Source organism: Camelus dromedarius, chromosome 6 (assembly GCF_036321535.1).
Source record: "Camelus dromedarius isolate mCamDro1 chromosome 6, mCamDro1.pat, whole genome shotgun sequence".
In the NCBI taxonomy this organism is placed as follows: Eukaryota; Metazoa; Chordata; class Mammalia; order Artiodactyla; family Camelidae; genus Camelus; species Camelus dromedarius.
In genome coordinates this window covers 88958050-88971873 of record NC_087441.1, presented here as the reverse complement: position 1 = coordinate 88971873, position 13824 = coordinate 88958050, and the positions used below count along the sequence as shown (strand labels likewise).

General features: G+C 32.6%; 1 long non-coding RNA gene across 1 annotated transcript in view; it reads right to left on the bottom strand.

The window, feature by feature from the left end:
• LOC135321540 (uncharacterized) overlaps positions 1–13824 on the bottom strand; it is a 539910-nt gene that overhangs the window by 43813 nt on the left and 482273 nt on the right. The window lies entirely within an intron of this gene.

Genomic DNA, 13824 nt, shown 5'->3' with positions numbered 1-13824 from the left:
ACTAGCTAGAATCCACATGTATCTCTTTGTTACTCGTACCTCTAAATTAACAGATTTCAGATGAGCTGCTTTATTTTCCCCTTCCAAAATTTGTAAAAAGAATTTCTTATTTGGGCCAGTTAACAAACTATCATACAGGATAGGGGATTCTTGTAAACTATTCTAGCCTAGCCAAGATGACAGTATAAAAAAATTGCTGCAAGTCAATTAATTTTCCTGTCCTTTAATTTCTTTATTTCTAAAATGTTTGATTTTGCTTCAGTAACTCAGTGTCATAGTTGTTGGAATCACATGTGAATATACACTGAAAATTACAATAATGATAAAAATTATTGTTGTTTCAAAGTAATTGTGACAACATATATTAAAATGATTTGCCTAAACACATCAATCTGTGAAAATAAATATTTCATACATTTTAAAAATAGAAGCCTCTTGAAACAGTGTGGGCTTAACTTGTCTTGTGTATATCTGCTTGTTCTATAGTCTATGATTGTAGATTTCAAATTTTTACAGTGCAGTATGCACAATTTACATAAAAAATTCAATAATCATCTGTTAACTAAATGCTTACTTGTGACTTATAAGATAATACATTAATAATTTAATGTTCATGACACATACAGACAAAGAGGTGGATAGCTTACAAAATCTATTACATGGAATTCTGAAGTTCTTGTACTACCAAGAAAATTATAAATATAGATTTGAATTTTATGTAACTGCTGCTCTGATAAAATTAGTTGGAAGGAAATTCAGTGCTTTGAATTTTTAATAGTTATGATTTTTAATACTTATTTACTTCAATTTTAGCTAATGAACAGTGGAGACCAACACACATTTAAGCTGGTAATTTCTACTTCTGGCCAGAAACACATAGGAACTGTGTATAAATAAATGCAAATGCCATTAATGTATAGATTTTTAAAGTTCTACTATATTTTTCTTGGAAATGAAGAGAACTTTCAAAATTATCTTTCTTAATCCTATCATTTGATAGATAAAAAAGAAAATTACCCAGATAAAGTAAGAAAAATTATATAGATCATAAATAAACTTTTTGTATAAATTACTAAACTTTTCATGTGCCTGCTTTATTTTATTATTGCTTTTTGTAATACAACTGACTACTTACACCAAACACCAATTGGTATATATGTTACCAATTGTGCACATATTTCTATGATTCAGTCATATAAATGTTGATTATGGTTTGTTCCAAATTCATTTGGATTTGCAAACCTAATCATAACTAAAACAACTGAGGAATTAGAAATTCATTTTAAACAAAAATCAAAGGAGACCTTGCAAGATACTATCCCAATCAAACCTATGGCCCTATTGCAGAAAACAGATTTTAACAAATCTGGGCTAGGCCTTGTTATGTACATGGTATATAGACTGAGGTTCAAACCACAGTGCCTGATGTTGGGAGTATGTGGTCTTATTAAGATAGTGAAAGACATGTAGTCAGTAGTTACAGAGCAGTGCAAGTATTTGACAATGACTGTTTCATAGGAGAGGCAGTGAAGAATTCATTTCTGTGTTTTCATCAGAGACATAGAGTTCAAAACAATGACTTTGGTCCTAAACTTAGGAGATTTTATACTACAATAAATAGTAGTAAGGAGGATGTGTGGATACATTGTGTTGTGCATGTGGGGGCACACACACACATGCCTGTTGTGGGCAAAGGTATGTGTTATTGGCAGGGTTAGCTCGTTTAGCCAATACTAAAAACAAGGGGTGGGACATAGATCCCAAGTGACTTTGTGATTTTTACTATTAATAATTCTAAAGAAAAACACTGGCAAAATAAGTAAAAATTACAGAGTTTTTCTAGTTTTTAAATCCAAAATCTGTTTATTTTTTCAAGCTACTGTTATTCTTAGTGAAGGGGAATAACAGTTCCTGCCTTTTACAGTGAAGGAATAAAGAGTATTCATGATGTGACTTTTCATTAAAATATGAAATTTTCCATCCTAATGTCCTCAAAAATTAGTTATTCTACCCTGATCAGAAATGGTCCTCTGGGCATTGGCTCATATGGGATAATTTAATGGAATTTCACATTCTGTAATTGAGACTATATGTTCATCTAATGATGCCAAGCATATTTTAAAAACCCCTCAATGCTGAAGTTTCAGTCTCCTGCCATGATTGTTCATACCTCTCAGTTGATTAGTAATTCTAAATGACAATGCAAATCAAAGTGAATTTTCATATTGTGTTTACACCATTAGTGAAAATCTAATTAAATATCTAATAATTAATGCAACTCCTTCCAGGAGAGTTAATACATTAGAGAATGTCAATGGGGAATATCCAGTGGGAATATTACCTTCATTGTTGTGTTTCATATTGTGAATTGAGTGAATTATAGTGTATATTATATTTTATATGCATATTTTTTAAAAACTGTGTGGGCAAGACAATCCAGTTCTTGGTACAGTAATGTAACTTTCTTTTAGTTGGACATTATTATATTGATGTCTTACACCAGGTCACCCAGTCAGCTTAGCCAGTAAACATTTAGAGAGTGCCTAATACGTGACCAGCACTGTGTTAAATGTTAGTGATATAGAAAGTGTTAATATAGAGACCTTTTTCTCAAAAGGATCTTTTCTTAAATTACTAACCATTATAATTAACTTAAGCTTCTAATTTTCAGTGGGGAACTTTTGAGTGGAATTCAGAGAAGTTTATGGTGTGTATTAGAATATCCTTTGGCATTCTATTTCCACATGAGGAGCATTTATCTTCTCCTACTTTTGGGCTTGAACTTGTAACTTGCTTTGGTCCGTAGGCTATCAGCAGATATGATGTGATGCAAGCCAAGGCTTGAAATGTGCTTATGCACTGGGCTTTCTATCTTGTACTCTACCTCTACCATGAGGACATGCTGAGTAGACTGATTGGCCTCAAACAATTCAAAGGCACTTAAGATTAGACCTGAACTGAACCCATGTCCTGGAACTAAACCTAAGTGAGGGCATCAGAGTTCTCAGCAGAGCTGGCCCAGTGGGTCAGCAGTTTGAGGTAGAACCCCAGATGAACAATTAGTCAGTGCATAAGAATACTTAGCTTTATAAGCCTCTAAGCTTTGGGATGTTTTGTTGCAGACCCATAGCTGACAGACACAAATGAATCTGTGGTTTATAGTGATTGCAATAACAGATCTGTTTTTCTTTTTAGATCTTGTATTTAAAAATATTTACAAGAGTATAAATATGTGTTCTCTGTTTTAAGGAAACAGAGGCTTCGTCATTATTTAACTACAATTTAAGAACCAAGCAACAAAGGCAGAAACAGTGAAAACATCAATGGTATAAATGTAATAATATGAATGATTCTATTCTGCCAAATGTATCCATGACAATTTCTTAAGTGATCATCAAAGTATAGGCAAATTATTCTCCTCAGAAGGCCCTGTAAGCTCCCTGTGTAGTTAACCAGCTTACATAAACATGGAAGACAGTGATGGAGTTGCTTCTTGATTTAAAAAAAAAGTTGTGTCAGCGTGTTTAGGTAATTTTTTAGAGTTGTGTTTGTGTTTCATCTGAGTTGGCTCAAAAAATGACAAATAGGCAACATAAATATAAAAACTCAAGGCCACTAAGAGAAAGAAATATGTGCTAGACTTAAAGCCATTAATATGCAATTGTTAACTCCTTAAAATAAAGCACACTCTTATTTTATATTATACACCTCTAGTCCTTAGAGCTATGTCTTTCATGATGTTGGTATATCATGTATGAGCAATAAATAGTATTATGTGACTCAATGATCACACATAAATATATTACTAATGAAAAGTTAAATGTTTAGGGACCTTTGTATTGTTAGTCCTTGTATAAGTTACTAAATTTACTAAAACAACCTTTTCATGTACATATGTACATTAATAATAGAAAGTCATCTGGCATAAATTAACTGTATTTTCAGTGATTATAGTCACACCTCAAATCTCTGGAAGCAGTTATTTGGTACACTTTGACATGGACCTTTTAAAAACTAGATTAAATTATTAGTAGCTGTAAAATCTCTGACAAGAAAATGCTTCTTTCAGCACATTATATATAAATATAAAATTGAAAGAAGGACGTACCCTCCTGTGAGAAAAGCAAATGTAAACATCCAGTTGTGTGGATTAGGTGAAGCAAGGCCCTAGCGTTCACTCTACATACTTTTATAGTGGGCGTTTTTTCACCGTGACTCTTTCACCTCAGGTTGACTAAATGTGACTTGTTCACAACTCAAAATTTAAATAGTTTGAGCTCATGTACGCCTTATGAAAAAAGCGAGATTCAGCATTGCATATTTAACTCTTAAAGTGTAAACTGTCTCATATTTACTATCACACAAAATAACAGAACAAAAATAGGTAAATACAGTAGAAAAATATAAATCTGTAGGCAAAATTGACCTGTAAAAATAAATGGGATTATTCCAACAATGCAAATTAGTTTGCCTGTATACAATAAATTAATGTAGTATGGCACATTAATAGATTACAAAACTACAAGGGGAAAAGCAATTGATCATTTCAGAAGATGCAGAGAAAATACGTGATTAAAGTCCAATACTGGTCCTAATAAAAAGCTCTTAGAAAACAAGAAATGAAAGAACTTCTTTATTCTGACAAAGAATACCTGAAAAAAAAAAAAAAAAAAAAAGTAAACTATTGTGATGAATACAAAAGGTAAAAATATTAACTTCAAAATTAGAAACAAGTTAACAATAACCTCTATGACCTCTTCCATTCATCATTGTAAGGGAGGTACTTAAGACCTTAGTAAGAAACAGAATCAAGTGTATTATTTACTAGAATCTGAATGAAGTAATCTAAACTGTTTATGTTAAAAAAACCAAAAAGATAGGTATAAAAAGAGTAGTTTTCAGAGACTAAGTATCAGGTGTATTTCTATGCCTAGAAACAAAATGTTAGAAATGCAATAAACACATACAATTTTAACCACAGAAAAATATGAAGAAAAGAAATTCACCAAATAAAAATCTTGCATGCCATCCGAAAAAAAATATGACTGTGTGGAAATGCATTAAAGATACAAAAGTAACTGGATAAATATAGCTTCTTCATGAATATGGAAAGCCAGTATCTTAACCATATAAAATCTTACCAAAGTGATTCAGATTTAATCTCTATGATTAAATTCTGGCAGAGGTTTGAATGGTACTCAACAAACTTACTCTAAAATTTATATGGAAAAAGACACAGCCAATAATAGTCAAGTTATTCTTGAAGAAAATTAGGTGAGTGTAAATTCCAGCCATAAATATTAGCCAGTAACACTTAGCAGAAAAGATAGAAAAACACACAAATGTGAAACTTTAAGTTTAAACTTTAAACTTTAAGTACAAGAGATGTGGTGTTGGGGCAAGGAATAGCGACTTTATTTGGAAAGCTGGCAGACCGAGAGGATGGCTGACTAATGTCTTGGAGAACCATCCAGATCCAGTCACAATACAGGCTTCTTTTATACAAAACAAAAACAAAAACAGAAACAAAAAACAAACAACAAAAACAAGGGAGGGTGTATGGTTGGTTGTTGCAAACTTCTTGCTGTAGAAATTCTTTGTTCTTCCAGCTGTCCATGTGGGTCAGTTCATGGTGTCCCTGTAAACCTCCAACAAACAAGTGTTATTCTCTATTCTGCAGCTTCTTATCTTTATGTGAGTGCAGAGCTAGCAAGACTAAGCCTAGGAAACAGGGCACAGTGGTCAAAACTAAAGGAACAGATCTAATAAAGAGTCAGATTTGTTCTCCTCTATTACATTAACTTCAGAAAATTATAATATCCTTATAAATTGAAGGTGTACACACACTAACTCCAGCAATTTTTTTCCTAAGTTACCTTCAACCTTCTGCATGTGTTCTGTGTTCACCAAGATAAATATACAAGTACGTTCATAACATCATTGCTTATAGTAATCAAACATTGTAAATAACTCAAATATCCACTTTTTGGAAAATGGATTAATGGAGTAATTTCTAAGTTGCATTCTAAAAATTTCACTTTTATAAAAACTAATAATTCTAAATATAAAAATTGTAGTAAAGTGAATGTTTCGGGGGAAATTGAACAAAAATATAACATTTAATAAATATAAATGGCAACTTAAACTAAATGATATCATTTTATTGATATATATGTGTGTTCAAGAAATTATAAAGAAAAGCAGGAGAATGCATTTTAAAATCTCAGGATACCTCCATAGTGAAGAAAGAGTGGTAACTAGGATAAAAATAAAAGCACATTAGGGGCTTTAATAATAAAGTACATGCTTTAGTTAATTTCAAAATGAAGGTTCATAAATTTCAGTTAGCCAGACAATTATCCACTTTTGTTGTTTAAATTTTATCTTACTTATTTTTGTGAAAATAGTACAACTTTAGCCTTATGAAATTTGTGGACACTTCCTTTCTGACTTACTACATAGTTACTTCTTGTCATTTTTATATGTACCTTTAAAAATATATATTCTGTGAGGTGTAAAAATTGTTAGACAAAAGTTGGAAACTCTATAAGAAAATCCTCTCTATAATTTTTTTGTCTAATTAATCTAGAAAGTTTCAAGGGATTTGTTTGTTTTTATTACTGTAAATCCTCTCACTTTAATTTTGAGTTTCTCAATATCCCGACATTCTTTTTTATCAGTCTACCCTATATCTACATATATGAGAGGACCAAGACCCTGATGCCACAATCATTCTTCCCAGAGGAAGCCCATGTCCTGGGATCTATAGGACCCAGCAGCATATATAAATATATATTTATCTACACTGGCACATTATAATCACTCACAATTACCTTTGGACTCACTTTTGGTGTTGAATACTCTATATGTCTGGACAAGTGTACAATGGTATTTATCCATTATTACAGTACCACACACAATTGTTTCACTGCCCTAAAAATCCTCTGTGCTTTACCTAATCAATCTTCCCTTTCTCATAACACTTAGCAATTTTTCATCTTTTTATTATCTCCATAGTATTGTTTTTTCCAGAATATCATGAGGTTGGAACCATATAATACATAGCCTTTGTAGATTGGCTTCTTTCACTTATCATTATACATTTAAGGATCTATATTATCTTTCTATGGCTTAATAGCTCATTTCTTTTCAGCACTGAATAATAATCCATTGTCTGATTGTACTATGGTTTATCCATTCTCCTACTGAAGGATATTTTTGTTGCTTCCATGTTTTGATAATTACAAACAAACCTGATGTAAATATCCTTGTGTAGGTTTTCATGTGGACATAGTTTTCAGCTCCTTTATGTAAACTGCAAAGAGTTGACTTGAAGGATTTTATGGTAAGAGCACATTTAGTTCTGTAAGAAACTGCCAAACTATCTTCCAAACTGTTTTAATCATTTTGTATTTCCATCAGCAATAAATAAGAGTTCCTGTTGCTCTACATCTTGGCAGGATGTTTGGTGTTGTCAGTGTTCTAGATTTGGTTAGTCTAATAGGTATGTAGTAGTAACTTCTTGTTTTAATTTGTAGTTTCCTAATGACATATAATGCTGAACATATTTTCATATGTTTGCTTGCTATCTGTTATCTTCTTTGGTGAGGTGTCTGCTCAGGTAAATTGCTCATTTTTTAAATCAGGTTGTTTAATGTTCTATTGTTGAGCTTTTTAGAATTCTTTGTATATTTTGGCTAATAGTCTTTTATCAGATATATTTTTTGAAAATACATCCTCCCAATCTGTGGCATGTCTTATCATCCTTTTGACAATGTCTTTTGCAAAGAAAACAAATTGTAATTTTTTTAAAAGTTCAGCTTTGAAATTATTCCTTTCGTTGATCATGCCTTTGGTGCTTTATCAAAAAGAAAAGTGAACAAAGTCAAAATATGGACTAGATAATCCTTTAAATAACAGAACCAAATTTCCAAAGATGGAGCAAAATACCATAATGTACCTATAATATAAAAACCAGTTAAAATGACTAGTTTCTTGATATAAAGTAGAAAATACATAAAAATATATAATTAGAAAAAATTTAACTACAGAATAATAACTATCAGGAAAAAACAACAAACAGGTTGTTTTTTATATAATATTGGCAAAACTGGATTAAAGAAGACAGCTTCTTGAAATTTATGTTTTGTAGAAAAGTCATCCTGAATTTTATATTCTAGAAATAGCCAAAATATTATACAAGTATGAAATAAATGAAGTTATCTTCAGTGATATAAAGAATGAGGGGTTTAATGCCTGAAAAACACATCTGAAGGAAAAACAAAAGAAAGTCACACAAAAAAATGAAACTAAATGAACAGTTTTATGTGGAAAACAAAATAGACAATCATAAATAAATTAGTCAATAATACATATGGATAAGCCTAAATTGAGTCAATTTTCCTATTAAAAGACATTAAAATGCATAGATTCTCAGATATTTGGGGGGAATCTCTATGATATTTGCAAGAGGAACACTTAAACATGCTACAAAAATTATTGAAAATAAAATATGGAAAAAGAAACACCAGAAAGAAATACCTATTACTATAAAAAGTAGTTATATCAGTTTTAGATTTAAGCAACATAAAAGAGCAATGGTAAATATATTGGAAATGTCATGTTTTATTTCTCAGTTTGGGTGGTAGAGTAATGGATATATATTTTATAATCATAACCTGTATGTATCAAATGTTTCATAATTTAGAAATGCAAATAAAAAATATAATCAAATCTTACTGTAATGTAACAAATAATTAAACATTTTTTTGCATGTAATTCCTGGGTATTAGTTATGTGTATGTATGTTATATATATGAATGTTTTTGTCCTAGAATCAAATTATGCACACAATTTTGCTCTATGAACATTAGACATTCTATATTGAGAATCCCTTATGGTTTTAAAAGACTTTAAATATAATTAATAACAAAGTAAATTTTTATTTGTGAAAACCATAAGAAATATAATTACTCAGCTTTACTGATGCTGTTACATTGTTTTTAATGCTTCTCACTGGCATTTTTCTATTAAAATAACCATTCTAATATCTCTTTATTTATGCATTTGAAACGACTTTAACTTTGTAATTAAATTCTCAAAAATCTTTAGTGAATAATATAGGTTATGAAATTTAGAGACAGAAAAAATATTACTCACAAGCCCATAATTAACTAAATTTAATCTTTGATATAGAGACTTCCAGAACGGAATCATTAAAAATATACTCAATATTGTAATCATAAATTTTGCACAGAAATTTTAAAATGTTTTACATATCCAAGAAGTCATTAACTCTGTTTTCCTTTTCTTCTTTTTCCCCACTACTTATACCTGATATGGATCAGTCTTGAAGGGATCATCAAGAGGACATGACTGCTGGAATGTGTTTCACTTGCCTTCTCTGAAGAAGCCCCACCAAGTACTCAGCCTTGTGACAGTAATGTGCTTGTTGCCAAGACTACCTGGACAGTATTTTAAGGCTTTTATATAAACTTTTAAGATTCTGGTGGGGTTGCGAGGAGACTCTTGTGGCTGCTCAAGACAAGTCTCATAAGTAAGTTATCTTGCTGAAAAGACCTGCCACCCACTAAACTGCAGTGCTCTGCTTCTTCCTATGGTCTCTCCTTTCCCTCTGTGTTGGACCAGTTCGTGGATCATCAAGCAGACTGGGCTGAAGTACATCCTCCAGCAATTCTCTCTGTGAAGATGTCTGGGTGTAAATTTTTTGGCATCCTTTTTATTTCTAGAAGTATATTTGGTTATCACTCTCACAACTGCTAATTTGTCCAGATGCATAGTTTTAAGCTTAGAGTGATTTATCTTCCATTCATCATGATGAAAATGTCTCTCCTTACACAGATTCATTATCACGGTGGCCCAGTTTTTTTTTTTTATTTCAATTCGAAATTATATAGGCAGAGGTATCTTTTCATCAATTGTGACATCAATGTTTTGAACAATTTTAATATACATGCTGTTTACTGAAATAAAATTGTATAACGTAAGAGTTGTGGGTTAAGTTTTATTTGGGGCTAAATGAGGACTATAATCTAGGAGACAGCACCTCAGGTGGCTCTGAGGAACTTTTCTGAAGAGGCAGGGGGAAACTCAGTATTATATATGTAATTTTAGTGAAGGGGAGTATGTGCAGTCAAACACACATTGAGTTCTTTTGCCAGTTATGAGGAGCAGACATCACTGTTAATGAATTTAGTGCTCTTCTAGATATAAGGAGATGCAAGAATTGGGGCTCATAAAATTTTCTCCTGAAAACATCTATCTGAATCTCTATTTTGTCAGTTTTCCCACAGCACAAAGTGCCCCATTCCTAATCTCCACCGTGAACTTTCAGGGAGTGTTGGAGGTCAGCGGCTACAGTGGCTCGTGATTGGTTACAGTAGCAAGCAGAGGGAGATGGCAGATGGTATAAATGATTATTCTTCTTAACATTTTTATTTGAATTATTTTTGATTACTTTTTTCTCCATTATAATTTTATATTTTACTTGAAAATATAAAGACTTATGATTGATAAAAATTCACTGTTAAATCTTTTATTTGTAAATATTAGAAAAGAAAGTTATTTTTGCTATCTCAACATTTTTATACATTTTCTTTTAATTGTATCTGTGTTATTAACCATATAATAATCAATAATGCAAATTGATATAAAGTAACATGCATTTACAAAATCAAACAAGTTAGACTGAAATATCATTTTAAGAATTATTTTTATTTATTGGCATTTATTTTGAAATATTTTCAAAATAGACGTGATCCTCACTTTGTCTACATGTAGATTCAATACCCTTTAACATAGCATTTATATAATCTTGTCTTACTTCTTACATTTTAAAAAATGTATCCTTTTCTTAGTACTTACAATTATTTTTTTAGGATAAATATATAGTTACCATTCCTTCTGATTCTTTGAATGTCTTAGTATTACTTTGGCTTAACTACAAACATAACAACCTTAGTGGTAACACAATTATAGAATTATAATATTTTCCTCAAAGCTTTATAGCTATTTCCATAATATATTGTGGCTAGTCAGTTTTTAATAGAAGAAGACAAGGCTATTCTTTGTTTTCTCTAGAGAAGTAATTTTGTTTATATTTTTTTCTGGTCCACTTTTAAATTTAACATTTTGAAATAGATATAGATAAATATCTATTTTGCATTATAATTAAGCTTTAAACATGGTATATTCTTTTACTTATGTTGATATGCCTATTTCCCTGCCCTGGGAACAGATCTGGGTATCCAACAGTTTGGCACATTTTCTTGGTTGTTCTCTGATTGCTAAGAGTCAGGTCATACCCATACTTTAGCAACTGCACTGGATGACTGAATTTCTAATGTTATTTCCTTCTTTTGAGCTGCAGTTTCATTAAATTTATGTATTATTTATTGTAGAAGCAAATAAAAGCTTATATTTATAGGTAAATGGCATAAGTTTTAGTGGAATGTGGAGGTCACAATACACATGTTTAGTTGATATAGATCTTTACTCTAAATAATGATGAAATTTTTTGATGTTAAATTGCCTTCCTGCTTTCCTTCCCTCTTCTTTTCTTTCTTTTTGATTGGTATTTTTTGCTCTAAAGTTTATTTTTTTGGCAAAATCTTATTTGAATTGATACAGAGATGAAGGATACACACACACACATAAATGTCCATATAAACTCTACTAAATAAATAATCATAAAATCCCTGTTTCTCAAATCAATTCAAAATATTTTAAGAATGCTGCTTTCCTTGAATTAAACTTAATTCTTCTCCTCACTTATTTATTAAGCAGCATTCCTTTGTCATGCAGTGACTATAGCCTTGTTCTTCCTGTAAGTAATTGTGTTTTATAAATTTGTAAGCAACCAGAGTGATTTCAGAATTTGTTAAAGATTTACAAAAAATTGACATGATCTTAACCACATGCTGCTATTGCCAATATGCCCTTTAGAGTGATGTTTTTACTAAAAGCAATGTTTGACTCCTTCACATTCCTACAATAATGGCCTTATTATTATACTACAAAAGATGACATCTTCAAACAAAAAATGTCTAACTCTATAACAATATTCCATGAATTCACTTATTACACAATATTAACAAACTGCTTAAAGAATGAATCAAAACCATATAAGATATTATTTCTCATGTATTGGAAAAAAATTATACGATGAAGTAAATTAAATCTAGTAGTGTGAAAACATTCTAAGCCTTTCTAATGATAAAAACTTTAAACATAAAATATTCTACTTCAAAAATGCTTTCAGAGATGTTATAAATGGTGAGAGGATGTATATATCATATATAGTTTTCTGTTTATGAATTTGATTATATTATAGCAATGGAACAGTGTAATATTAAATTTTAAAAAATGCATATCAATTGAAGATATAAATTAACCTCAAATTTGGGTTGTAAATAATTTTATATTTAGCTTTCAGTTTTCTTTATGTGTTTTTATATAATTTCAGGAAAATAATTATCATATATAAATGTACACATCTGAGTCTTTATCTAATATGTCTCAATCTCAAGAGTTCTAAAACCCCTCAATTTCCTTCTTTCCTTCCTTCCTCTTTCCTTCTTTCCTTTCTTCTTTTCTCCCTTCTTTCCTATTCCTTTATTGGTAATTTGGGGTATAAAAGTTAATTGTTGGCAATATTTTATCAGAACTTTTAATGTGAATGAAGGATGAGAGATATATACATATATACACACACACATATAGTGATGATCCAACTTGGAATAAATATTCCCATATTTCTATGAAAAATTATGAATGCATTTAACTATAGTATGTTATTCCTTAACATTTTTCATAATATACAGTATATGTACTTACAACTTTATACTGTGAACTTAATTGTTTAATATCTACCTTCATGCATGGAAGAGTTTTTATGTTATTATAACGTATACTTTAATAATGTGATAAAGGAGAATGACATGGTGTTAAGAAATTATGTTAATGTAATGGGCTTTATGAATTCACAAATTAGCTGAGCACTGAGAGTGATTGGAATTAGATAGGCAAATCTCTTGAGGGGAGTAGGGCATTGATGTGTAAAAGATTATTTCTGAGAGTGAGAATAGCATGTGTATGGCCCTGTAGCATGAGGGAACATAGTAAGTACGAGGATTGTAAGAAGTATATCTATGGTAATGATCATGAAGGTGAACAAGGAGTGATTTGAGGCAACTAACAAGGGTAAGGCCAAATATATAACAGTCAGCATATTACAGCAGGCTGTCCGGCGAGCCGGCCCTCCGCCCGCGCCGCGGGGTGGGCTAGCGCCCCGCGGGGGTCTCGGGCTCCCAGCCCACTGCCCCGCCTCCCCGCCACCCGCTAGGCGTCGTCCGGGGACGCCCCTTGCCGAGAGAGACCCTCAATCACAAGTCACCCCGCCCTCCCCACCCTCCTCGCCGTGCCACGCAACCCCGCCCCCGAACCGCCCTCCCGATCTCCGTGCAGTACCCCTCGCCCCTCGCCGGGAAGAAGTGACTCCAGCAGCCGTGGCGGCTCTTTGGGCCCAAGGGGCGGGCGCGGCAGCCATTGGCGGAGGCCGCTGCCTCCGGCTGTCAATCCGGCGGCCCGACCCCGCCCCACCGGCGGAGCGTGGCAGGACGCAGGGCCGCGGGGGCTGTCGGGACGGCTCCAAGATGGCCGCGCGCTTGGGGTCCGCACCTGCTGGCGGCCTCGAGCCCCGTTAACTGCCACCGCTGCTGACCGGAGCCGCCAGTCGGCCTGGCGACTCCGTGGGCTGTCCCCGCGGGGCGGGAGGCCGCCATGGCGACCTTGGAAAAGCTGGCG